This window comes from Urocitellus parryii, chromosome 4 (assembly GCF_045843805.1).
Source record: "Urocitellus parryii isolate mUroPar1 chromosome 4, mUroPar1.hap1, whole genome shotgun sequence".
NCBI lineage: Eukaryota > Metazoa > Chordata > Mammalia > Rodentia > Sciuridae > Urocitellus > Urocitellus parryii.
The window spans coordinates 36,723,079-36,749,918 of NC_135534.1; the positions used below are offsets into that span (position 1 = coordinate 36,723,079).

The window sequence follows — 26,840 nt, forward strand, 5'->3', positions numbered from 1 at the left end:
ATTTCTAGCTTCTCTGCTTCTGCTCTTAGCCCCTTGAGAGTATTCTCAACATAGCAGCCAGAGTTAATGCTTTAAAACATGTCAGGCAATGTCAGTCAATCCTCTACTCAAAACTCTGCAGCGACTTCCCATTTCATTTAGAATGAAAACCAAAATTCTTTCAATGGCCTACAAAATTCTGCATGAATTGTCATCTTAGCATGACCATTCCCTTCCCATTCATTAACTTTCTGACATAATTTCATGCTCTAACACTCTTACTTGCTCATTTTGTACTCTCCACATGGATGTCTCTGACTTCCTTGAACACACCAGATGTGTGAACACACCAGATTTTGTGCCTTCATGCTACCCTGGCTTTTCGTCAGCCTTAATGCTATCTCGAGATCCATCCCATGCTAACTTTTAATCTCTTCCAAGTCTTCACTGAAATGTTCTATTTTTAATGAGACCTTGTCTATCCTATATTGAAAACTAAAACCAGTTCTGTTTACATATCCTTTTCACACATTCACAGTTACCTTTGCTCTACTCTGTTTTCCATAGCAGATATCACTTTCTCACATATTGAAAATTTATTTACTGTGTTTACTGTGGGTTCAACTCTATTGAGGTTAATTCTCAGAGAGGCATATTTTTGTCTGATTTCTTCACTGATTATCACAAGCACGAAGAAAAGTGCTAGGCACATTGGAGGCATTCAACAGATATATACTGAATACATTTTTTTCTAGAATAAGTGGTATTTCAAAAAATGTTTCCAGAGTATTTCATTTATTTTGAGAAATATTATTAGCTCTTTAAAAATACATCTTTAATTTTCTAACAATCAATCAAACCTTGATAAATAATTTCATTTGGTTTTCTTTTTTGTTTTGAAAGTTTGGAACATAAGTCAATTATCAGGGTTCACCATTTATTCCCAAAACTTGGCTATATCTTTTTTCCTTTGCTTTCTCATCTATATTTCCCATCTTCTTAAAATCTTTTAACTTCTGATTTAAAAAATAAAAAATCAGTTAAGGAGGACTGAGTCAAGTTAAATGCTGAAAAACTCAGAAGTTAAAATATATGTCAATATGTCAACGTAGAAGAATTGTTTAAAGAGAGAGTGTACTATACTAAAACAAACACTAAGCTCTTGCACATAAACTTTAGGTTTTAATGCCAGAGAACAAATGATTTGCTGTATGAGAATGGATCTCTTTCTTAATCTCAAAAACGGGAATAGGATTGCAATGAACAAATGAAATTGTTGCATTTTGATCAGAATTAAAGGTATTATTATTATTACTGTTGCTTCACAGTTTAATATGTATTTAAAATCTATATTAAAATTCTTAACTACTGTAAATTTTTTGCAGAATATAGTATATAATTTCACATTACCTCAATGAAGTATTCTTTTCACTTAGCAAATGTTTATGAACAACTTCTAGGAGATCTTCACACAATATTTAACCTATACTTGTTGAATAAATTAATTAATATGTAAATGCATGAATTTACTTAGCTGTAATATAAATGAACTGAAGTCTATGAAGAGTCAAGTATTTCAGGTCAACTTTATTTAAAGAATATTTGTATCTGGGTATGTCTTTGGTTGCAGGTACTCAAGAGGCTGAGAAAGAGGATTCCTTGGGTCTAGGAGTTTAAGGGCTCCCTGCACAACAGCAAGAATCCATTAAAAAAAAAACAGTCTTAGTAATTGTATTATTGATAATGCAATAAATCATAGGCATCTCTTTTGTTATTTTACTTGTATTGTATTGATTGATTGATTCCTTTACTCCTTTAATAAATAAAAGTGTATTGATACTGCCAGATAGTACCAGTCTGCTATTCTTATAACAGAATTTGACCTCTATCTGCAACAGAAAAAACATTCCTACTCTAATGGTACATACATTCTTATTGGGGTAAACAAAGTAAAGTTGTAATTATTAATTACACTAATTACTAAGAATGTCAAAATGTGACAATGCCATAGAATAAAAATATATAAGCAAAGGGTAAGAACTTATAAAACAGGCTGAGATGAAATTTTGCTACTAATGTAAAAAAGTCTGGAAAAAGGCCATTTAAACAAGAAAGAAATGAAGGAATGGGCCACAGAACCTCTGTGAAGAGGAAACAGCTTAGAGATAGAAGCACGGTCAGAATATTCAAAGGCTAGACCCTAGGCCAGGAGGCTACTGAGGCTAATATGGAGTAAAAAAGCAGAGTGCATTAAACAGAAGACTTGACATATCTAATTTGTTTTTAAAAAGGATAACTTATCCCAGTTCTTAGAACAGACTTATATAGATATTTTAATGGCAAAAGTAATGAGACAAGTTGAGAGGCAAAGACACTAGGTAATAGATGATGGTGGTCTAGACCAGGTTAATATTGTTAAGGTAGTATACAAGGATCAGATTCTATCTATATTTTGATGAGCATGAACAGAGCAACCATATAGAACTGTACTCACATATGAAACAGTATCCTTCAATTTCAATTTCTATTTATTTTACTTTGAGCAAATAGAAAACTATAATCACTCTTAAGAGATTGGCTGGGTTCAGGGCTGTTGTGGTTTAGATATGAAGTGTCCCTCAAAAGCTCTTGTGTGAGACAATGCAAGAAAGTTATGAGGTGAAATGACTAGGTTATGAGAGTCTTAACATAATCAGTGAATTAATCCCCTGATAGGGATTAACTAGGTGGTAACATAGAGGAGGTGAGTCCATGAGGGCGTGTCTTTGGAGTATATATTTTCTTGTTGAGCATGGGCAAGCTCACACTCTTTCCTCCCTCCTGTGATGTCCCGAGCTGCTTTCTTCTGCACCAAGCCCTTCTGCCCTGAAGGTCTGTCTCAACTCAAACCTAAGGAATAGAGTCATCTATCTATGGATTGAGATCTCTGAAACTGTGAGTCCCCAAATAAATTTTTCCTCCTATAAAATATTTCTTGTCAGGTCTTTCGGTCACAGCAGCAAAGCTGCTGACTAAATAAAACAAGGGCAACACAGGTTTTAAGGACATAATCAAGAGCTTTGTTTGGACATATTATATCTGAGATTTCTATTAGCCAGCTAAGTGGAAATGTTAACTAAGCAATTAGATGTAAAAGGCAGCAGATAAAAATCTGAGAGTCATCAGGGGTGTAGATCAATGGCAGTGTTTGTGCTTAGACTCTGGATATGAATATATGTATGTATATATGTATTTATATGTATATATGTGGATATACGCAATTATATAAACATATATAATTTATGCAAACACTGATATTATATATCATCATGACCTATATCAGTGAAAGAAAAAACATTTTTATTCTAATGGTACTTATATTCTCATTTGGGGTAAATAGTAATTACTTATAAAAATGAATTGTCAAAATGCAATGAATTATATACATATATACAATGTGTATATGCATACATGTCTCTCTCTCTCTCTCTCTCTCTCTCTCTCTATATATATATATATATATATATATATATATAGTATTTGGATGTTATATACAGTGAAGGAAAAAATATTATGGTTTATATGGATAAAGAAATTTAACATTGGAACACAGTCATTTACAAGAACAAAATTAAAATAATTTTCCATTATCTGTTATGATAATTTTGAGTATCCCTAAAGAATTCTATCAGTATTACCATTGAAAGGTTTAGTCTTCAATAAATTATTAGTATAGATGCAATTTAACCAATAAATACTAGCTTAAAAATCAGTTACAAAGGAGAAATTTTGACTTATAATGTGCTCTACTTTTAGCATTTACATTAATTGCATTTGAGAATATAAATATATATTTTGGGTTACTCAAAACCATATTCATTTAATCAGAAGTGATTTGTTAATGTATAAATTTAAGAATAATTCAGCTTGTAATAATTAAGGGTATCATAAGAAATAAAGACTAATTTTTATTTCTGCTTCAATTCCTTGCACACAGGTAAATAGATTTTTTAAATACCAAGCTTAAACTAGCTCTTTTTTCTGTTTTCCCCCATGATGCATATGCTGCTACATTAATAAGGGAAAAAATGGGTCAAGCCCTGTTATATATTCAGAATGTGGGTGGAAATTCTTTGAGGAGATTTCTGGGGATGCCTATAACATGGGAATTGCTGTTGAGATTCCAGGAGAAAAAGATAAAATTCTGTCAGTAGCAATATTTCTTACAAATAAACCCTTTCACACCCACAAAAAAAGGAGGAGGAGGACAAGGGACCAGAGGAGCAGGTTAGAAAGGTGCCTCAAATCTAGCAATTAGCCAATATCATTACAAAGTATTAGTGCAGAAAATCCTACAGGAAGCCTACACATTGCACATAATGTTTCTTTTAACATACTTGTTTATAGGAGAGAAAAGGCTCCAAAATACAAAATAAGTGTTAATTTTAAAAAGGCAATTCATAAATTATTCTGTGAATCATAATCTCTTTAATTATTATACAATAACTGAATGTCATATACTAGTGACTATTTTTCTTTGAAAGAAATGATAAATTTTATCTATAGGAGTTTGATATCCTAATTCTGAATATGTCAGATTCAATGAAAAGAAATCAGACTAGCATTCCTGGAGACTGAAATAAAATTTCTTTATAATATAAAGTATCTAAACATCTTTTTGTTATTTTTATTTGTTTATAGGTTCCTTTGATATAAGATCTTAAGTGGAAACAATAGTAGTTAACTAGTTTATCATAAAATAGTAAATACTGGTAGTATAGACTAGACTTTAAGCTCACTGGAATGTATACTATATCTAACTAGAGTTTATCACACAATAGTTCTAATTAAATATTCAGAGAGAAATTGAACCTGCAGTTAACCCCTCATTTTTTCTAGAACCTGGGTTTGGCTTTTAAATATTATTTTAAACAGTGGTTTGAAGACTTAGAGGGCTTCTGTTTACATTGAGAAAGAGTAAGCAAGATAAACTTCCATGCGGGTAGGAAAGATAGTGGAATGAGACAGACATCATTACATGTATGACTGCACATATGTTGCAACTCCACATTGTATACTACCAGAGAAATGAAAAGCTATGCTACATTTGTGTACAATTAATGGAAATACCATTCTGCTGTCATGTATAACTAATTAGAACGAATATTTTTTTAAAAAAGATAAACTTAGTATATAACATCTAATTTCTACTCCTTCTTAACATTTGATATAGAAAATGGAAAATCTTTACCCATTTATCTAGGCATCCTTACAATAGTAATCAAATATCTACTATATGCTAGGGACTGTACAAAGTTTTGAAGGGTGAAGTCAACTAAGACATAGTCATACTCTGAATAACAGATAATAGATGGAAGCAAAACAACAGGATAATGTAAGAGCTTTAATAAAGGTTGCATAAGTTGTGATAGGGAATGGAGGAGGGACATTGAGTCAAAGTGTATTTGGTTGATTTCCTAGGGGGCATAATCTTAGTCTTTCGTAAGTAAATAACTTTCCAGAGTTCAGGCAAATCAAATATATATATATATATATATATTAATAGTAGATAAAACATTATGGTTTAATGTAAAATTAGTTTAATATTACATAATGGGTATAAGGAGACTAATATGAATTCATATGAGTCTAGAGAAAAGGCCAGCCAGATCCTCAAAAGCCTCCTGTGATAAGCAAAAGTTCAGCTTCATTCTGAAAACTATTCTGCATCACTGGAAAGCTATAAGCATTTTGCCACAGAGAAAAGTGTATTTGTGTAGAAATCACTGAGTTTTAATCTGATTAGTGATACCTTAACTTGATTAGTGACATCTCTTTATTATTTTAATTGTATAACACATGTACATAACATGTCATATTTAAAAAGTGATCTTCCTTTCATGATTATTTGCTGTAATGCTATTTTATTTAAAGAACAGAGCTACTTTTTTCATGTCATAAAAACATTTTTCCTTAATATCTTAATAATTCTGGGCCCTAAGATTTATTTATTATAAATACTGGTTTAATATCTCTTTCCTGATAGACTAAGAAGGGATTATATAGATTTTTTATTCAGCTATAATCCCAGCATGTAGTCTAATATTTGCCCCTAAATAGTTTCTTGCATCGAATTAAATGAGTAACAATGCTAACAGATAAAATGCGAATATATATTCCAAATATAATTTTAGTTTATAAAATGTTTAATATTTCCCAGATAGGAGATTTACCTGTCTGATTTTGTAGAGGTTTACCTATTTATTAGATAAGCTCTGTCTTATTCAGAGACCTTTTCTTGGGCATTTGGATATTCTCCATGCCAAGTATATTTCCTCATACACAGTAGGCACCACAATGGACACTGAATTATGCATTAAACTTAGACTGTACACCGTATTAACTCAGGAAAAAAGAATAAAATACTAAAGCAGATGATCCAATCCAGCACCTATTGGTTTCATTTTTACTTTAAATAAAGGCAAAAAATGGGAATGGAGAGAACAGGAAGATTATACATGTAATTATGAAAATATCATTTTGATTTAATTAGCTTATGACATTAGAGAAAATACAACTATTGTTTTCAGTCTTTTAATATCTTAGAAGCTAAAACATAAAGAGCTCTACTAAAATTTTTACATGTAATAAAATGTCTTTAATTATATATTATTTACCCAAGATAAAATAAAATAAAGTCTTTCTAGGTATAGTTATTCTAGTACTGAACAAGCTGCTATTCTTATACTGTACCATATGGATATGTTCAAATGACGTAGGCAATAAAAATGGATTATCTCAAGTTTGTTAAGAGGTAATTCATTTTTTCATAGATAATATAAATATCATTTACATTTCAAATACACAAGTTACCTTCCATGAGTCAGTTTTACAAACTTTTTTCAGTTCTGTAAACTTTAAAGCCAAATATTCTAAGAATAAATCTGTAACACTACTTGGTAACAGTTGTACAGGAGTTAATACAAAGGTCTATGGTTACATTTTTATTTGTCGGAAAACAAAAACAAGAGTTTTATCTGAAATAAAGACAGAATAGTGTCAGTAATAAGGTAAATAATTAGCAACACAAATTTAAGTCTACAGGTAATAATGATAACTCAGTGATCAGCTTTCTACAAATTTCAGGCTTCACAATAAAAGAGCTAAAAATTAAACCCTGGAAAATTCAATATGCTTTAATGAGGAAAAAGTAGATTCCGGAAAGCTAGCAGCATACACTTATAGAAAAAGAAAGTGAAAAAACAGGAGACACATAGGAAAGAATTTCCGATTGGTTACTAACATTGATAAAATAGTATTTTGATCTGAAGTTAAGAATTGATGGAGGAACTAAAACTAATAAAAAGTAATTCTAGAAGAAAAAAGAAGAGAACAATATAGCTTAGTAGAGCAGTTTTTGGAATTGTGGTAAGCTGTCTCAGACCATCAAGCTATTTTTAAGAAAATACACTGGAAAACTTGTAACAACAGAAATTGATCTCTCACAATTCTGGGGGCTAGGACATCCAAGATTAGGTGCCAACAGATTCAGTTTTTGATCTCTCACAGTTCTGCAGGCTAGAAAGTCCAAGATTAGGTGCCAGCAGATTCCATTTCTGGTGAAGGCATATTTTCTTAAGAGGGAGACTCTCACTACACCTTAACATGGCAGTATGGGCTGAAGGCTGTATCCTCAAATGGAAGAAGGGCAAGGCAGCTCTCTTCAACCTTTTTTTATAAGGGCACTAATCCCTTTTGTGAGAATGCTGCCCTCATAATTTAATCATTTTGTAAAAGGTTCTACCTTTGAATACTATTAGTTTCTAACATAAAAATTTGGGGGCACACCAATATTCAAACCAGAGTATAAGCACAGTCTTCATTATTTATACCGACCATGGGAAAGAAAGTCTGTAACAAAAAGTAGATGCCAGAACACTGCAAGGTAAGAGGAGTTAAATGCAGTGCCAGGGACCCCAAATCTCAGAGTGACTATCTGTACATATTAACAAATCAAGCAGGTAAGAACAGGAAGTAATGGCTGAACATTATCCTAGTGTATATAAATGTACTTTACCAAACTGTTAGTAAAATGACATGAACAATTATAAATATGAATATGCATTGTATCATAATTATCACATAATATTTATTGTAACATGATAACTATAACATAATTTACGCTAAATTTATATAATCATAATTGTCATAACACACTATGAGGTAAGTATTAATAGTACCTCATGTTAATGATGAGAATACAATCTCAAAAAGGTTAAGTTACTTATCTAAAATAGGACAGTGAGAGCAAGGCATGGTCATACATGTCTATAATAACAGTAACTCTGAAAGTTGAGGCAGAAGGTTTATAAATTTGAGGCCAACCTCTCAGCAACTTAAGAGGTCCTAAGCAACTTAGTGAGATACTGTCTCAAAATAAATAAAGTAAAATAAAATTAAAAAGGCTGGAGATGTAGCCCAATTATGTTCAATCCTCAGTACAAACACACACACACACAGCTAGAAAAAGACAATTAGGACTCCCAAACAGGACTGTTTCTAAAATCTAAACTGCTTCTTTACCTATTGGGACTTTAAATAACCTAGATCCAGATGAGTTCAAAGGGGAAGGAATCCAGTAAGAGATTAAAAAAAAAAAACAAAAAGGTGTGGAGATTTTGTGAATCTGTGAAGTTTCTAACAAAGGGTAAGAGGGAGATTCAAGCAGGGTAACTGGAAAGTTTTAAAAAGAAAGAATTTTCAAAGGTGTGAATGAACTTAGGAGAGTCAAAAAGGGATGAAGAGGTACCTGAAGTTAAGAGGCCAAGAGCCATTTCTGAAATGCCCCAAAGCCAGAACTACTTCTGTCAGGAGAGGCCTATGAACAGTGATCTTCAAAGAATGTGGCCACTGTGAACACATACGCTGACCTCAGTCTCCTCTGCCCTTTGCTTTCCTTCCAGTGCTTTATATTTGCCAAATGCAACCATGAGACAGAGGACAAGGAAACATGTTGATACTCTTAAAGTCATCTTCCAGGATTACAGATCAATGTAGCAAAGGGCAGAGGGAAGACAAAGAGGCAGATGGAGCCTATCCAGCACATCTGGCAGAAATTCAGAAACCTGACGGTCAGCCTGGAAAGCTGAAAAGAGCAATTTTTATGATAAACTAGGGATGTGGTAGCTTTCTGAGACCATGCATCATCCCTTCTTCAAGCTCCAATTAATTTCCCAAGTCAGGAACAACTGTAATTATTTTATGTATTAGATAAAGGCTTGAAGTGCAGACACTAGCTCTTCATTTTTATGTGAAACTTAACATTCCCCAACTATGCATCCTTTTTTCATAGTATCTATATTTCACATTCTGTCTCATTCATAGTAAAATGAAGTATAAGTCAAGGGATGACGTTCTCAGGGGCTAAAATTCCTCTAAGCAAACTGAGAGGATCCTAGAAAAAGTCTTCCATCGATGACACTAGTTTCTGCTTGGTTTGAACCATAAACAAATGCTTCTGTCTCCCATATATATGCCAAAACTCAAGACTAGGTTTAGGTCGAATGTGTTAGAACACATTTAGACATGTGTTAGACACAGTTTCTGTCTTGAATGAACACTTTTTATACAGTGGATATTTAGTATAGCCATAGGATAATGGTTTTGAAAAAATTTTAATGGAGACACATAGTCAGAAATATGGTATAACTACAATCCCATAGAACACATAACATCACAGTTTATAATTATACATATGTACATATAGTGTATACATACATATGTATATGTACATATATAATTGTTTCATTAGGAACTATACATGATGTATTTTGATATTCATATTTTAATTTCATTTCATCAAATGCTGATTGACAACAAAATAATTTCATGACTTATTAAAAGGATATACTACACACTATTCTAAGCCAAATTCTTACAATATTTCTGGTAGATAGGTTACTATTATCCCCATTTTAAAGATGAGGAAACTGAGAAAAAGAGGAGTAACTTATTCACTGAGTAAATGGCAGAGCTGGAATTCAAAAAGTAGTTCAACTCCAGAGTTATATGATAAAGAAAGAAAAGAAGAGGTCAGAGAGTAAATCTGACAAGTCGGAATTAGAAGTGAAAGACTCCTACTGCTAATTACACATAAGGAAATAGTTTAGTATGACTAGTTCTGGGCTCATTAACCCAGTAAATGAATGCATTTGTCCAAGATAATACCACACACAAGAGAGTAGGAACAAGGAGTCAAACAGATTCTGGCTGAAAAGTACTGAAAATCCTCTGAGAGAATATAAATACTCTACAGAAATTGGGAATATGGTTGGGTTGAACTCTTTGTCTCTTTCCTTATTTTGGTCAAGTCAGATTGGTGAGAATATTTTAATGGTCTTACAAAATTTAATGTCATAATATTAACTTCAATTTAACTTGTAGATGTAGAAAATAATTCTAACTTTGAAAGCATTTTTAAATATTTCAGAATCCTATTAAAATAGAAAGCCAGAGATCAATAAAGCAAAGTAGAATTTCTGATAGGATAATCAGGAAAAGAAAATCTAGGCCCAACGATCATAAGCTTCCACATAAAGTGGCAATTCTTAACCTTCTAAGTCCTTTTTCTGTGTGAGAATCTATTCCAAATTTGATTTCCTCCAACTTTACTCTACAGCCAGAATACTGTCTTTAAAATGTATGTATGATATCAGGTCTCTGTTTCAAATACTTTTTAGAAAACTTCTTGGTTCTTATTAGTTATACATGATAGTAGAATTCATTTTGACACAATTATAAAAGCATGGAACATATCTTATTTTAATTCTGACTCAAGAACCTCTTCTTCCCTTCCCCTTAATTCCACCTCCTGCTCCCTTCCCTCTAATGATCTTTCTGCCATTCACCCATAGTCATTTTTTAAAATTAATTTCTTGTGAATGTACATGATGGTGAGATTCACTGTGGTATTCATATATGTACATAGGAAACTTATGTCAGATTTATTCCACTGTCTTTCCTTTTCCTATACCCCACCCCTCCTCTTTGTTAACTCCATCAAACTTTTTTAAAATCCCTTCTCCCTTACTGTGGGTTAGCTTTCATGTATCAAGAGAAAACATTTGGCCTTTGGTTTTTGGGGACTGTCTTAGCATGATAGTCTCCAGTTCCATCCATTTACCAGAAAATGTCATAATTTCATTCTTCTTTATGCCTGTGTAATATTACATTGTGTACATATACTGTTTTTTCTTCTAACTATTCTTCTGTTGAAGAACACCTAGGTTGGCTTCATAGTGTAGGTATTCTGAATTGTTCTGATATAAACACTGATGTGGCTGCATTACTGTAGTATGCTGATATTAAATTCTTTGGATATATACCAAGGAGTGGGATAACTAGGTCAAATGGTAGTTTCATTCCTGGTTTTTTAGGAATTTCCATACTGCTTTCCAGTGTGGTTACAACAATTTGTAATCCCAACAACAACACATGAGAGTACCTTTTTCCCCACATCCTCACTAATATATTGGTGCCCTCCCACCACTCTTAAGTACAAAGTTGTCAACAAGGTTCTATATGATCTAACCTCTATCATTCATTATCCTAGCCCATTTTAAAGTTCCTTAAATACCATTCTCTTCCCTGCTAAAAATCTTTGAATGTTCATTTCTTATTACTACAAATGTTCTATCTCACCCTACCATCCATCTCTCCTTTACTGAGCTAACAATAATTCATCTTTCACACACTCTAGAAATCTTCTAGACATTCTAGACCAGATTAGATTCTGATTTTGTATTGCTCTAAAACATACTGTACTCATTAATAGACATGATGATAACTGTAATAATTAATTGTGAAATTATCTATTTCCTATCTATTTTCAGCTTACATTGTAACCTTTGTGAATACATGGACTACATCCCTCCTGAACTCTCAAGAACTAGCAGATTGCTAAAAATTAGTATGATACATGTTTATGGAATAAATATATATTCCACAAGTTTTGAAATTATGTTTGACAAACAAGAGTGAAGTACTTTTATCTCTACAAAAAAAAAAAAGAAAAAAAACTGCATCTTGCAAAGCTGAAATCCTCTAAACATGCTGAGAGCCATAGCTAAGTAAGAATGACACATGGCAATTTCCTTGTCAGCCTACCCCATGTTGCTTAAAGGGAGGACTCTCCATTGTGGAAATGGGTTTGTTTGAGTAAGGTGACCCTGCTCAAGGACCAGGGTGGATCAGGGTTTAGGGAGGATCCTGCTAGATTAGGGTGGGTCCAGATTTAGGGTGTATCCTGCTGGGAATAGGGAGTATCCTGCTCCTTGGGTTTAGGGCAGTTCCAGGTTTAAGGTGGACCCTGCTGGGAATAGGGCGTATCCTGCTGCCTCAGGTGACTGCCCGCTCCTTGAGTTCCTGTTGAGTTCTCGCGGGATTCAGAGAGTATTTTGGGATGCAGAGCCCAGTGGAAGTGTGGATTTCCCCAGAACATGCGTGTAGAGTGCCGGTGTGAGTTCGGGAATAAAGAATTGCTGTTTGAATCTACAAGGTTGTGAGTGGCTCGTGATTTTGTGCCCAGCCAGACTGCGGCAAAAACTGTTATATATTTAATAATATTAAGGGAAAAATAAACATCCTGTTTTAGTAATCTTTGTTATCAAAAATAGTGAAAAAGTGATAGACCATCATCAATAGTTCAAAAAGGTCTATTAAATTTTTCCAAGTTGTCTTTTTTTATGATTGTGTATATTTATGAAAATTCTTCCACTTTGATGTGCATAGCTGAACTGACATCCTATGGTTAGTGAGAATAAGAGAGTCTAAAATTTAGGTGGATAAAGTTTTAAGATAGTATATTCTTTATTTCTATTCTTTTCTTTCTTTTTCTTTTTCTTTTTTTTTTTTAAGTACTGGGGATTGAACCCATATACCCCTTACCACTGAGCTACATACTAACACTTTTCATTTTCTACTTTGAGAAAGGTTCTCATTAAATTGCTTGGGGTCTTGCTAAGTTGCCGAGGCTGGCCCAAAACTTGCAATTCTGCCTCAGCTTCTCAAGTTGCTGGGATTATAGGCATATGCCACCATGCCTGGCAAGATAGTATATTCTTTTATGTGTTTTTTATGCTGGCCCAAGAGTCAAATGCCTAGTTTTGAGACCTAGCTCTGAAAGAGAAAATTACTAAATTGCTTCTAGTATAATAGTTTAGTGTGGTTGAAAGAACACAAACAACAAATCTGAAGCCATGAAATCTAGACTTGTCTGTTTCTGTATTAATTTGATTAAAAAACAACAGCAGTTCAACAGGCAGAGAAGGTGAATGTTAAACTTCAAATGCTAGAGAATAGAGTATACAAATTAGAATAAATCACATGATTTAGAATAGATTATATCATCATACTCTTAACTCCCAAATTAAATGATCGGGCACAGTGGTGCACACCTGGAATCTCAGAAGCTCAGGAGGCTAAGGTAAGAGGATTGAGAGTTCAAAGCCAGCCTCAGCAAAAGCGAGGTGTTAAGCAACTCAGTGAGATCCTGTCTCTAAATAAAATACAAAATATGGCTGATGATGTGGCTCATTGGTTGAGTTTAATCCCTGGTACCCCCTGTGGGACGGAACTATGGAACAAACTTTAAAAAAAAGATGAAAGGCAGAGCAAACAAAAACACCATGGTAAAAACTCCGAAATGAGAAAATAAGCCTAAGTTCCATGTTGTTCCACAGAACCAAATATTGCATTTAAAGGGAAGGAGAGCTGGTCTTGCTTTGACCCTATAGCCCCTCCCTCTCCCCTGAGTTGAAATAATGCCACACAGTATTCCAACCAGGTCCTACAGTTTCTGCAGTGGAAAAAGAGAAACAATAAGGCAGATATTCAGGTTCCAGAGCATTCCAGAATGTTTCCCAGGAAGTCTACTACATTCTCACTTCATGAGAATCAGGGAACACAGCAAGAAACTACTAGCTATACCACCTGGGGTCAAGTAGAAAAAAAGCAAGAAGGTAGACCCTACAAAAACCAGTGTGCAGATTTTTGGTGACATTTCAATATACTTGTGGTGCTCAATCAGAGATTCCAGTTAACAACAGTTCATTCACAGAACTGAGCTGGTCAGTACCAGGAGAGGAGAGAAGTACTATCTGGTTAAAATCTGCAGATGGCCAGCCTCCAAATCCAGTATCAGACTATACCAGGGCCCTGCCCAGACAAGACCTGCGCAGTACAGTTTAAAAATAGCATAAACTAGGTCTGCAACAACTGGACACTTAATCAGTACCCACCTCTATAATCTAAGAGCTTACTCTCAGACCTCTTCCAGGGAGGAAAATAACCACCACATTAAATTTCAACAAAAAGCAGGTACTAGTTCTGCTATGCCTGGGAGTTTAATCACTACTGTGCACAGTATTAAAGAGGACACCTAGATTCCATCTGAGGAAGGGGCCAAATCTAAACTGTGCATTTCTACCAAGAATAGCAGATGGTCCATTGATCCAATTCCACCTAAACTCAGAGTTCCTCCTGAAACCTTATATAAATGCTAAATTCAAATAACTGAACCTTATGGCCAGGGAATATACCCTGTGGACTAGCCTGGCCTACCCAGAGCAGACACTGGTAATACCCTTAAAACCACTCAGCCTGATAGCAGAATGGGCTTGACGGATAACAGGGCATGTTCAGCTGGCCTAACCAGAATCAAGCTTAAAGTATTATAAAGGAAGATGTTCCATATAAGCTTCAGTACAAATCTATCTCAGCCAATATCTCTGGTGAAATCCAGAAAAGGTGACTGCCTTTTCAAATGTGTAAACACCAACAAGAGAATACAGGATTACAAAAAGAGACAGAAAACTATAACACTTCCAAAAGAAACTAATGAAGCTATAATGATGGACCCCTAAGAAAGAGAAATCTATGAAATAATATAAAAAGAATTCAAAATAATTCAATTAAGAAATTCACTAAACATCAAGAAAGTACAGCTAAAAAAAATTAAATGTAATTTGGGAGACAATACATGAATGGCACAAGAAGTTACACACACAAACACACACACACAGTTCCTTAGTCTGAGAAAAGAAGCCCATATATAGTACAGAAAGTATAGAGACCCACAATTAAATTTATCCAAAAGGAGATCACCAACACAGATAATAATGAAACTATCCAAAATCAAATACAAATTCTAAGATCATCAAAATATAAGAAATATGTCATACCCAATAAATAAATAAATAAATAAAAACAAAATACAATGATCAGTGAAATTCTCAGCAGAAACTCTTAGGCCAGGAGAAAGTGGGATGATTTAACTGTTGAAGAAAACTATCAATCAAGAGTAGTTTACTCAGGAAAACTGTCTTTCAGAAATGAGGAAGAAATTAAAATTTTTCTAGACAGAGAAAAATGAAAGGATTGTCACACCTAGGCCTATGTTACAAGAAATTCCATTCTTTAAACTGAAACAAATTTGCAAATTAATATAAAACTTACAAAAGGGGAAAATAAGGGGATCCAACATGGTGGCAGGCGGAGAGGCAGCACTTTCAATACCCCTCAGTGATGGGGTCAGAAAGACGCATAGATTCTACCAGCGGAGAATCTCCTAGCAAAATTCCACTGAAGAGAGACCATCCAGGAGCTCCTACGATTTTTAGAAGTGACAGTTTGCCCCAGACGAGTGAATCCCCGTCACGAGATGCAGAGGTCCAGATCCGCCAGCCGCGGTTCCCGCGCAGCGGCCCGGCCGCCCGGCCACCCGCCCGCAGCTAATGTGACTGGGTGGTTAGCCTACCAGATGCAGCTTGGCAGTAAGAGGTCTTTAGCCAAGCCTTCATGAAATAGCGAGCCAGGAGCTGAGGCCAACCGGGGATGGACCAGTCCCACCCCTCCCTTTGGACACTCTGGCAAGGAGCTTGGGGCCCTCCATAGCAGAGAGGTGACATCATCGGAGTAGGGCGGACGGAATTCCTTCCCAGCAGAATCCACTTAGCAGCTGTGTGACTCCCACCCCATCCAGATACAAACAGCCAGGAAACCTCAGGGATCTCTCCAGGGGAGTGTCTGTAGGGAAGCAGAGGGGATTCCCGACCCCCAAACCCCCATATCACCAGCGACCAGTCACCAGTTTACCACAGCACTGGGGCTTAAATGGGATGCGGGGTGGGGCTGCAAGTGTAACTAGATCTCAGGGGAACCGCTTTTGGTGAACAGGACCTGGCTGGCTGGTTGACAGGAGGAAGGGGGGGAAGGGCCGGAGAAGTGAAACAGCTCTGGACTGACAAGACTGAGAGTCTTCCAGGAGCCGCCTTGCAGGGATTGCTATCGGCACGTAGAGGGCATAAGCTCTGCTCAGAGGGCACAGCTCCGACTATTGGAAGAAAAGAAAATGGTTCTCTAAGACTTCAATTTTATTTTCTTCTTCTCTCTCTGTTCCTTTCTCCCCCTTTCCTTCTTTCTTTCTTTCCCGTTTCAAGATTTATTGTTCTTTTCATTCTCCTCTAATCTCTCTCTCCTTCTTTCTTTTTAAGAGCACCCTCCTTCCCCTACCCCCCAAATTTCATTACGTCTTCCATTACGTGTAATTGTCTAAATGCAAATAGGTGAATGTCTAGAGGCTGTCTATAGGGCTCCTAAATACCTAGCTACTACCAACACCCTGATCCAATCGCCTGTTAGTATCCCCCTTCAGTAGAGCAATCTTCTAAAGTAGCCAAGACATACTAACCCTCATACCATCATAGCACGTAACATAAACATAAAGTCCTAAGAACAAACAACAAATCACTATATGCATACCGAACCCGGAAGCCTTTTATGAATTGAATGAATCAGCTTTAAAGTACAATAAAGCACAACATTTCTAGGCATAATCTCCCACCACAAAGGAGAGACAACAGAGATATACAAAGCCAAAACAAATTCATAGGAGAAAGCAGTTACACAGCAGTCAAACAGAGCTGGAAAGTAACGTGAACAACATGAAAAAACAAGGGAAAAAAGGATTACAAACAATGCAGGACAACTTAAATCTACAAGAGGACCTAGAAGCATCAGAAACATGGACAGGGAAAGAACTCAAAGCATACCTAACTCAGATGGAACGGAATATTAGAGAAGACATGAGACAGCAAGTCCGAGCAATGAAAGTATATTTTGAAAACGAATTAAACAAACAAATTCAAACTGCAAAGAACGAGCTTTACCAGGAGATAGAGATTTAAAAAAACAACAAACAGTAATCCTAGAAATGCAGGAAACCATAAACCAAATTAAAAACTCTAACAAGAATATTACAAATAGACTAGATCAAGTAGAAGTCAGAACATCAGATAATGAAGAAAAAGTTTATCAACTTGAAAAGAACAGAGTCAACACAGAAAAGATGCTTAAATCTCACGAGCAATCTATCCAAGAGATATGGGATCTCATAAAAAAACCAAACGTGAGAGTCATTGGGATAGAAGAAGGCATAGAGGTTCAAACCAAAGGAATGGACAACCTAGTAAATGAAATAATCCTAAAAAACTTCCCAGAGATGAAAAATGGAATGGATTGCCAAATCCTGGAAGCCTACAGGACGCCAAACATCCAAAACCGTAATAGACCAACTCCAAGACATATAATTATTGAAGATAGCCAACACAGAGAACAAGGTGACAATATTAAAAGCTACGAGAGAAAGGAGGCAGATTACATTTAGGGGTAAACCAATTAGGTTAACGACTAATTTTTCATCACAGACTTTGAAAGCAAGAAGATCCAGGAACAATGTATTTCAAACGCTGAAAAAATAATGAATTCCAACCAAGAATACTGTATCCAGCAAAATTAAGCTTCAGATTTGAAAATGAAATTAAAATATTTCATGATAAACAAAAGCTAAAAGAATTCGCAGCCAGAAAACCAGCACTGCAAAGCATTTTGAGCAAAATACTACAAGAAGAGGAATTAAAATATAGCGCCCAAAACTAACAGTGGGAGGTATCTCAGTAAAGGGGGAGGAAAACAACCAAAAAGTAAAATTAGCGAAACTAAAATAAATAAATAAAGAAGCATGACTGGAAGTACAAATCATATCTCAATTGTAACCTTAAATGTTAATGGCCTAAACTCACCAATCAGGAGACATAGGCTAGTAACCTGGATCAAAAAAATAAATCCAACAATATGCTGCCTTCAGGAGACTCATATGATAGGAAAAGACATACACAGGCTGAAGGTGAAAGGTTGGGAAAAATCATACCACTCACATGGCCCTCGGAAGCAAGCAGGAGTGGCCATACTCATATTGAATAAAATCAACTTCAAACCTAAGTTAATCAAAAGGGATAAAGAAGGACACTATATACTGTGAAAAAGGAACCATCCACCATCAAGACATAACAATTATCAATTTGTATGCACCAAACAATGGTGCTGCAAAATTCATAAAACAAACTCTCCTCAAGTTCAAGAGTCAAACAGACCACAACACAATAATTATGGGTGACTTCAACACACCGCTCTTGCCATTAGACAGATCCTCTAGAAAAAAGCTGAATAAAGAAACTATAGAACTCAATAACACAATCAATAACCTAGACTTAACCGACATATATAGAATATATCAACCATCATCAAGTGGATACGTGTTCTTCTCAGCAGCACATGGATCCTACTCAATGATAGACCATATATTATGCCATAGGTTGACTCTCAGTAAATATAAAGGTGAGGAGATAATACCATGCACCATATCTGACCATAATGGAATGAAACTGGAAATCAATGATAAAAGAAAGAAGGAAAAATCATGCATCACCTGGAAAATTAACAATATGTTACTGAATGATCAATGGGTTACAGAAGACATAAAGGAGGAAATAAAAAAATTCTTAGAGATAAATGACAATACAGACACAACATACCGGAATCTATGGGACACAATGAAAGCAGTTTTAAGAGAGAAATTCATTTCCTGGAGTTCATTCCTCAAAAAAAGAAAAAACCAACAAATAAATGAACTCACACTACATCTTAAAACCCTAGAAAAGGAAGAGCAAAACAACAGCAAATGTAGTAGAAGACAAGAAATAATTAAAATCAGAGTGAAAATCAACGAAATTGAAAAAAAAAAAAACATTGAAAAAATTGATAAAACTAAAAGTTGGTTCTTTGAAAAAATAAATAAGATCGACAGACCCTTAGCCATGCTAATGAAGAGAAGAAGAGAGAGGACTCAAATTACTAACATACGGGATGAAAAAAGCAATATCACAACAGACACTACAGAAATACAGAAGATAATTAGAAAGTATTTTGAAACCCTATATTCCAATAAAATAGAAGATAGTGAAGATATCAATAAATTTCTTAAGTCATATGATCTGCCCAGATTGAGTCAGGAAGACACACATAATTTAAACAGACCAATAACAAAGGAAGAAATAGAAGAGGCCATCAAAAAACTACCAACCAAGAAAAGCCCTGGAATGGATGGTTATACAGCAGAGTTTTACAAAACCTTCAAAGAAGAATTAATACCAATACTTTTCAAGCTATTTCAAGAAATAGAAAAAGAAGTAGCTCTTCCAAATTCATTCTATGAGGCCAACATCACCCTGATCCCGAAACCAGACAAAGACACCTCAAAGAAAGAAAACTACAGACCAATATCTCTGATGAACCTAGATGCAAAAATTCTCAATAAAATCCTGGTGAATCAAATACAAAAGCATATCAAAAAAATTGTGCACCATGATCAAGTAGGATTCATCCCTGGGATGCAAGGCTGGTTCAATATACGGAAATCAATAAATGTTATTCACCACATCAATAGACTTAAAGATAAGAACCATATGATCATCTCGATAGATGTAGAAAAAGCATTCAACAAAGTACAGCATCCCTTTATGTTCAAAACACTAGAAAAACTAGGGATAACAGGAACTTACCTCAACATTGTAAAGGCTATATATGCTAAGCCTCAGGCTAGCATCATTCTAAATGGAGAAAAACTGAAGGCATTCCCTCTAAAATCTGAAACTAGACAGGGATGCCCTCTCTCACCACTTCTATTCAATTTAGTCCTTGAAATACTAGCCAGAGCAGTTAGACAAAAGAAATTAAAGGCATAAAATTAGGAAACGAAGAACTTAAATTATCACTATTTGCGGATGATATGATAATATATCTAACAGACCCAAAAGGGTCTACAAAGAAACTGCTAGAACTAATAAATGAATTAAGCAAAGTGGCAGGATATAAAATCAACAAGCATAAATCAAAGGCATTCCTGTATATCAGCAACAAAACTTCTGAAATGGAAATGAGTAAAACCACTCCATTCACAATATCCTCAAAAAAAAAAAAAAAACAACAAACAAACTTGGGAATCAACCTAACAAAAGAGGTGAAAGATTTATACAATGAAAACTACAGAACCCTAAAGAGAGAGATAGAAGATCTTAGAAGATGGAAAAATGTACCCTGTTCATGGATAGGCAGAACTAACATCATCAAAATGGTGATATTACCCAAAGTTCTCTACACGTTTAATTCGATGCCAATCAAAATCCCAACGGCATTTCTTGTAGAAGCAAATAAAGCAATCATGAAATTCATATGGATAAACAAAAGACTCAGAATAGCAAAAGCAATTCTAAGCAGGAAGTGTGAATCTGGAGGTATAGCGATACCAGATTTCAAACTGTACTACAGAGCAATAGTAACAAAAACAGCATGGTACTGGTACCAAAACAGGCAGGTGGACCAATGGTACAGAATAGAGGACACAGAGACCAATCCACAAAATTACAACTTTCTTATATTTGATAAAGGGGCTAAAAGCATGCAATGGAGGAAGGATAGCATCTTGAACAAATGGTGCTGGGAAAACGGGAAATCCATATGCAACAAAATGAAGCTGAACCCCTTTCTCTCGCCATGCACAAAAGTTAACTCAAAATGGATCAAAGAGCTTGATATCAAATCAGAGACTCTGCGCCTGATAGAATATTGTGGGGTCGGGCTCCAAATTCCTTAATAGGACACCCATAGCACAAGAGTTAATAACAAGAATCAACAAATGGAACTTACTTAAACTGAAAAGTTTTTTCTCAGCAAGAGAAACAATAAGAGAGGTAAATAGGGAGCCTACATCATGGGAACAAATTTTTACTCTTCACACTTCAGATAGAGCCCTAATATCCAGAGTATACAAAGAACTCAAAAAATTAGACAATAAGACAACAAATAACCATTTGATCCAGCTATCGCCCTTCTTGGACTATTCCCTGAGGACCTTAAAAGAGCATACTATAGGGATACTGCCACATCAATGATCATACCAGCACAATTCCCAATAGCTAGACTGTGGAACCAACCTAGATGCCCTTCAATAGACAAATGGATAAAAAAAAAAATGTGGCATTTATACACAATGGAGTATTACGCAGCACTAAAAATGACAAAATCATGGAATTTGCAGGGAAATGGATGGCATTAGAGCAGATTATGCTAAGTGAAGCTAGCCAATCCTTAAAAAACAAATGCCAAATGTCTTCTTTGATTTAAGTAGAGCAACTAAGAACTGAGTAGGGAGGAAGAGCATGAGGAAAAGATTAACATTAAACAGAGATGAGTGGTGGGAGGGAAAGGGAGAGAGAAGGGAAATTGCATGGAAACGGAAGGAAACCCTCAACGTTATACGAAATGACATATAAGAGGTTGCGAGGGGAAAGGGGGGAAAAACAAGGGAGAGAAGTGAACAACAACAGATGAGGTAGAGAGGGAAGATGGGAGGGGAGGGAGGGGGGATAGTAGGGGACAGGAAAGGCAGCAGAATACAACAGTCACTAATATGGCATTATGTAAAAATGTGAATGTGTAACTGATGTGATTCTGTAATTTGTATTTGGGGTAAAAATGGGAGTTCATAACTCACTTGAATCAAATGTATGAAAGATGATAAGTCATGAGCTTTGTAATGTTTTGAACAACCAATAAAAAAAAATAAATAAAAAAAAACATCATCATCACCATCAAAAAAAAAAAAAGGGGGGGAACATAATGATGTAAGTAACAGAAATATTTAGAATATGCCAGGTTTGCCATCATGGCATGAAATTTTAACCCTAATACACGGATTCAAAATCACTTAAATTAACTGTGGTTAAAATAAGATTGTTGGGATAAATATGGCAAAATGATGTAAATTCACACATCAAAATATAAAATGTGGAGAGTGGGCTATGAATGTAGAGTAGTTGTGTGAAGTAAAAGTTAAGTTGTTAAGCTTAGAGTATTTTAAGGGAAGATGTTTGATATAAGCTTTAGTGTAACAACAAAGTACAAATCTATAGGAGATGCCCAAACGAAAATAAAAAATGATGCAAAGCATATCAATACAGAAAATTTTCAAACTATGAAGTTTAACAATAAGAGGAAGAAAACATTATCCACAAAACCAGAACACAATTATCAAAATGGCAGTAGAAAGGTCTTATCTATAAATATTTTCCTTAAATGTAAATGAATTAAATTATCCAATATAAAGAGAGTAAGTGAATGAATGAAAAAAAAAAGACACAAGACCCAAATATATACTATCTATAAGACACATACTTCGCTCTTAAGGACAGAAACAAATATTAGAAACAAATATTCCATGCAAATGGAAATCACAGTATAGCAGGGAAGTGAAAACTCAGACAAATCAGGTTAAGACAAAAACTATAAAAAGAAATGCAGAAGGATATTATATAATGATAGGGGGTGAATTTATCAAAAGAATATAACAACTGTAAATATATATGTACCCAAATGTGAAGCACAAGTAGGTAAATCAAATATTAAAGGACATGAGAGGAGAGATAGGTTACAATACAAACATAGTAGGGGAATTTCAATATACCATTTTTTAAAGTTGTAGTTGGACACATATATTTATTTTTATTTATTTATTTTTCTGTGGTGCTGAGGATCGAACCCAGTGCCTTACACATGGTAGGCAAGCCCTCTACCGCTGAGTCTCTGCCCCAGCCCCTCAATACACCACTTTTAATATTGCACAACTTATCTAAATATAAACTAATGAAGAAACATTGGACTTGAACAAAATCTTAAGAAACAAAACCTTATGTAACATATGAAGAATATTCTATTCAATAGCAAGCATATATAGAATCTTTCAAGGATATACAGAACATTTTTCAAGAACAAATCATATGTTAGACCAAAAGACAAGTCTAAGCAAATTTAATAAGTTGAAAATTATATTAAGCATCTTTATTGACCAAAACAGTAAAAAACTAAAAGCTAATACTAGGAGAAATTTTAATACATTCACTAATACATAGAATTAAACAACATACTACTAAAAATTCAATAGGTCAGTGAAAATCTTAAAGGGGAAACCAAAAATTATCTTGAGTCAAATTTTTTGTTTGTGAGAAGACACACACCAAAACTTATAAGATGTAGGAAAAGAAGTTCCCAGAGGAAAGTTTATAGCAATCAATATCTATATTTAGAGAACAATCATAAATAAACAACATTACACTGCAAGGAAATAAATTAAAAGAAAACTAAGTACAACTTAGCAGAGGAAGAGAATAATAAAGATCCAAGCACAAATGTATTAAAGAGACAAGAAAGAGAATTCAAATTATAATTGAAATTAAGAGTTGGGTTTTTAGAAGATAAAATTGACAGACTTAGCTAGCCTTAAAAAAAAAAAACAGAGAAAAGACATAAATACTATAATGAGTGAAGCAGACATTACAACTGGCATCAAAGGAATGCAAACAAATCATAAGGCTATTATAAACAATTACATTATCTCAAATTGGATAGCCTGAAGCAATGGATGAATTTCTAAACACATACATTCTACCAAGATTGAGTCAAGAAGAAACAGAAAATTTCAATAGACCAACAGTGCAGAGTCTGAAGAACTAATAACATATTTCAACAAAATTTTCTAGAAAAATCAGAGAGGCTAGCATTACCCTGATACCAAACAATGACATGACTAGAAAACAGAATTACAGGCCAACATTCTTGATAACATTGAAGCATAGATTTTCAATAAAATGCTATCAAACTGAATTAAACAATACATTGATTAGATCATTCACCATAATCAAGTGAAAATGGTAACTAATAATTTTCATAAGGGTACACATTAATATCTAAAACCCAAGATGATATTTTAAAAGTCAAGAAGTAGGGTGAAAAAAATTGAAAAAATGAAGGAGTATTAATTTTCACCTTACAGGAGTTTGACTGAATAACTTATTTGATTCTGCATTCTTACTATAAAAGTTTAAAAGTTTTCTAGATTTCCATGCATTTATGAGTTCATCGGGATAAACCCAACTACTATATATAACCATAAAGCTCTAAAATAAATAAATAAATAAATAAAATTTAAAAAATACTAGTCACTCTATAATAAATTAAAACACAAAAGGTGTCACTAAAATCACTAAAAAAAGGTGAAAGCAAATATATGACATAAATTTTAAAAGTCAAAAAAATTTCAATAAAACAGAAATAAGAAAATATAAAACAAGGTAACACAGGAAGAACAACTATATCCTGATATAATTATCCTCTAAAAAAAATACTCAGGTTTGCATACACAACTTTCATCTGATATCTGTTGTTTATAGATATAATATATAAATTAGTATAGCACAGAAAAATTGAAAATACCAATAATGTGAATATGGATGACTACATCAGAATTTCTAACAACATTATAATTACATGATGGAAATATTCTACAACCAATAAAATTATGTGTTTTTAGATAATTTGGTGACATAAGAATCTGCTGAAGTATAAATAGAATCAAATTTGAAATAAATATATAAAATCAAAGTGATCAAAAAGAAATGAACCAATTTTGAAATAAATATGTAAAATCAAAGTGATCAAAAAGAAATAAACCAAATTACTAACGTTGGTAGCCATACTATGAATTATTTTAATTTTCTTTTCAGTATGTTTCTGCATTCATAATTTCAATTACGTAAAAAAATAGGCAAGCATAAAATACAAGAAAAGATAAAAAGAAATGAGAGATTTCTGAATGAAAATATAAACAAAAACATATCTATCTTAATTATATATTTATATAAATGATAAAAATGACTTTTAAGAAAGTTCAAAGCAATATTTATACAATGATATACTGAAAATTACAGCATAAATAAATATACAAAATCATCAATGCTGATTAGAATATCTAACGTGGTAGAATTATGGGTGTCTTTACTTTTTCTTTATATTTTAAATTATAAATTTACCGCAGTGAACATATCTTCTTAAACTGTTCAGGATTACAGCTTATTAGATTGGTATAATCTGCTTAAATTTTAGTGAAATAATGGAATCAGTTATTATTTTATTTTTATCTTTGTACATGTCTGTTTGCTCAAACATGGTATATAGCATACATATTGTCACTCAAGGCAGAATAAAAAAAATGTGTTTTTTACAAATTGTCTTCCAACATTCATCTTCCATTAAATTCAACATCAACCAATAACCATATGCTCCAATTTAAATGTATTTCCTTCTGGTAATCTTCAAAGGCAATGAGGTAAAATTTGTTTTTAAACAATTCTTTATCTTTTCTGAAAAAGTTAAAATGGGTTAACCAAAAACTTAATCTTCCTTCCCATCAATTGCTATTTTTTTCTGTGAAAATATTAGTTTGGTTTTTTTGACTAATATTTGACAAAATAAAGAACATGAAATTTTTAGAATAAACTATTGGGTTTTTTTTAAAAGATGAATATTTATTTATTTATTTACTTACTTACTTATTTATTTTTGTGATTCTAGGAATTGAATCCAAGCACTCAATCAACTGAGTTATATATCCTTATCCCTAAATCCCTGTTTTACACTAAGAAGAGAACAAACAAATGAAAAGAGGAAATTACTACATTTCCACACAAAATGGTCATGCTGTTGAATGAACAATGAGTTCCAAAAGATATCAAGGAGGAGATTAAAAAATTCTTAGAGGTAAATGAGAACACTGGTACAACATATGGAAATCTCTGGGACACTGTGAAGGAAGTTCTAATAGGAAAGTTCATTTCTTCAAAGAAGAAAAAGTCAGCAAATAAATGACTTAACATTACATCTTAAAACCCTAGAAAGAGAAGAACAAATCAACCCCCAAAACAATAGAAGACAGGAAATAATTAAAATCAGAGCTAAAATCAATGAAACTAAACCAAAAGTAACAATTGAGAAAACTGACAGGAAAAAAAGTTGGTTCTTTGAAAAAAATAAATAAAATTGATAAACCATTAGCCATGCTAACAAAGAGAAGAAAAGAGAAAACTCAAATTACTAACATCCATGATGAAAAAGGAAATATTATGACAGACACTACAGAAACACAGAAAATAAGTAAAATTATTTTGAAAATTTGTACTCCCATAAAATAGAAAATATCGAAGGAATTGACAAATTTGTAGAGGCATATGACATACCTCAACTAAATCAGGATGTTATAAACAATTTAGATCAATTTCAAGCAAGAAAATAGAGGACACCATCAGAAGACTACCAACCAAGAAAAGCCAAGGACCAGATGGATACACAGCCAAGTTATATAAGACCTTTAAAGAAAAACTAACACCAATACTTCTCAAACTATTTAATGAAATAGAAAAAGAGGAAACACTTCCAAACACATTCTATAAGGCCAATATCACCCTGACTCCAAAACCAGAGAAAGACACATCAAAGAAAGAAAACTTCAGATCAAATAGCTCCAATGAATATAGATGCAAAATTTCTCAATAAAATTCTGGCAAATCGAATACAAAAATATATCAAAAAGATAGTATATC

General features: G+C 33.8%; 1 protein-coding gene across 2 annotated transcripts in view; it reads right to left on the reverse strand.

Annotated features, from left to right (window-relative positions):
* Mettl15 (methyltransferase 15, mitochondrial 12S rRNA N4-cytidine) overlaps positions 1 to 26,840 on the reverse strand; it is a 224,093-nt gene that overhangs the window by 103,334 nt on the left and 93,919 nt on the right. The gene's annotated exons all lie outside the window — the stretch shown is intronic.